Source organism: Miscanthus floridulus, unplaced genomic scaffold (assembly GCF_019320115.1).
Source record: "Miscanthus floridulus cultivar M001 unplaced genomic scaffold, ASM1932011v1 fs_875_2_3, whole genome shotgun sequence".
NCBI classification, from domain to species: Eukaryota; Viridiplantae; Streptophyta; class Magnoliopsida; order Poales; family Poaceae; genus Miscanthus; species Miscanthus floridulus.
The window spans coordinates 34,762-37,560 of record NW_027097382.1 but is presented as its reverse complement, the minus strand read 5'-3'; positions in this window follow the sequence as shown (position 1 = coordinate 37,560).

Sequence of the window (2,799 nt, the reverse complement as noted above, 5' to 3'; positions counted from 1 at the left end):
ATGAAGACAACTCTCGCTCTCGCTCCTTGCAGCATCAAAGAGCCATCGAAGTACATGTTCTAGTACTCTTGATCTACTGCTGCTGGGTCAATGTGTGCTTCTGTCCACTCGGCAACGAAGTCCACCAGGGCATAGGATTTTATGGCTGTGCGTGGCACATATGTGATGCCATATGCCATAAGTTCCAAAGCCCATTTGGCGATCTGCCCAGTCACATCCTGATTGTTGATGATCTCTCCTAACGGAAAGGAGGTGACCACGGTGATCGGGTGCGCATCGAAGTAGTGAACCAACTTCTTCTTTGCCAGGTACACTCCATAGAGTATCTTCTGGATGTACGGGTAGCAAGTCTTGCTCTCGGCTAGTATTTGACTGAGGAAATATACCAGTTGTTGAATGGTCTAAATATGGCCCTCTTCTTTTATCTTGACAACTATAGCCACGCTGACCACCTGGGTGGTAGCTGCAACATATACGAGTAAAGGTTCTTCTTCGTTGGGAGCCACCAAAACAAGGGGCTTGGTGAGGAAGTCCTTCATATCGTCAAAGGCTTTCTGAGCCTCCAAAGTCCATTGCCAATCTGGCGTCTTGCGTAAGAGTTTATAGAGGGGAAGTCCTCTTTCGTCTAACCTAGAGATGAACCGGCTTAAGGAAGCTAGGCATCCCATGAGTTTCTGGGCATCTCTTAACGCTCAAGGGGGCCTCACATAAAGGATGGCCTTGACCTTCATCGAGTTGGTTTCAATTCCACAAGCCAATATGATATAGCCGAGCAGTTTGCCGGATGGTACCCCAAAGGTACATGTTGGGGACCTAATACTGGGGTCTCTTAGGAGGTGGAACCAATAACCATCGAGCGTTAAAAACTTCTGGACGGACAAGGGCGCTGCTACATTCCTTGCCCGAATGACGGAAGTTTGGTTCTGTCTCGCCCGACGCCTTTGGGCCAGCCCCGCCTTGCCCGAGGGCTAAGGGCTAGTCTCCTCCTCACCCAACGTCTTTGGGCCAGCCTCGCGTCGCCCGAGGGCTAAGGGCTAGCCTTTGTTTCGCCTGACGCCTTCAGGATAGCTCCGCCTCGCCCGAGGGCTAAAGGCTAGTCTCTGCCTCACCCGACGCCTTCGGGATAGCTCCACCTCGCCCAAGGGTTGAGGGATAGACTCCACCTCGCCCAACCCTCGGGGGGTGGGCTCGGTCACGCCCAAGGGATAAGGACTGGACTCTATCTTGCCCGATGACCGAGGACGAACCTCACCCCATTTGATGTCCAAAGACTAGTTTCATCTTACCTGATAACTTCTCCTTCGTTCCCTCATGATGATGGGTATAGAGCAAGACAAGACATTTGGGTCAACCACGGCTTCAAGGACCATACCCTATGCCCCAGCAGGAAAGGTACTGCCAGGGAATGACTGGACGGGTGCTTTAGACCCTTTCGGGTGCCGCAGAGCCCAAAAGGTATTGCAGGCGCATGCTCCTCGCCCTATAGAGTTGTAGGTGCCGCCTTTAGCTCTAGGACACGTAACTCGATGAAGATATACAACAACCACTACACTCCAGAAAAGGATTTGTGATCTCCATGAAGGACGGACATGCCATCACCACGTTATGGACCTAAGGGAGCGGTGCTCGCTTCCCGACCCCTCGGGTCCACCAAATCAAAGGACCTTGCCCACAGTGCTACTCCGGACCCCAACCCCGCATCCCTCCGACAGAGACTCATAGGAGCCAGAAGGCGTGTGGAGCAAGGCTGGGCAAGGTTCATAAGTCAAAACCACTATATTGCAGCTCATATCCTACATAGGGCAGTATTCTACAAACATCCTGACATTCTATAGGGGCATCGATAGTATTGTAGGCGCTTATCATCCTTTCACACCCATCAGAATGGGTAACCGAGCTAGGTAGATGTGAGCCACAAGGCTAGGTGGAGTACGCATCCTAAGTCCTCACCCTTGTAAAGCCGTCCCCTTCATCTATAAAAAGGGGATGCGCCTCCTCCAACAAAGAGAGACCGAACGACACGAGACACACACACAGTCAAGCTGCTACCAAGCTCTTGGCCTCCTTTCGACCCTTCCATTAGAGACTTGGGACCTATCCCTCTCTCGATCGTTTGTATCCCCTACTATGAACCATTCATGGTGCTAATAACACGAGCAGCAACAAACTGGACGTAGGGATATTCAGCCCGAACCAGTATAAATCTTGTGTCCTTTAGCACACCATCTGAGCCTAATGCGCATTACTATAAATTTACTTGTCGGTGCTTGTACGAAACACTAACAGTTGGCGCGCCAGGTAGGGGAGCTTGTGCGTTCCAAATCAGGCCTCGGATGGCCACCCATGCAATCAGTTGGGCCCTAGGCACACATGTGCATTTCGGCGACCTAGATTTCATCGTTACACTAGGAGGAGAACTGGCGCTAACCCACATGGCCGCCCAGTCTCTCTCTTCCATTAACCTCAGCTGTCTGAGGCTTGAGGGCCCGCCGAGCAACTCCCTTGGACCCTAGTTATCTAGGGAGGCCTCGCACAACGTCGCCCTATTTCTGGAAGGCCCCGTACGGAGCGCCCCGACAGCGTTTTCGTTCGGTCTCCGCAACGATGCGGCGACCGCTGGCCACCTTCTAGCACTACATATGGTTTAGCCACCCACAGATAGCGAGTTCGTGGGGACGATTGAGCCTGATACGGAGACTCTCTATGGGCTCCTCAACGAGGAGCCAGGATCGTTCTCTAGCTCGGACTCCAGTAGGGGAGCCACCACCCTTCCCGGGAATGCTTCATGGTGTAGACCCC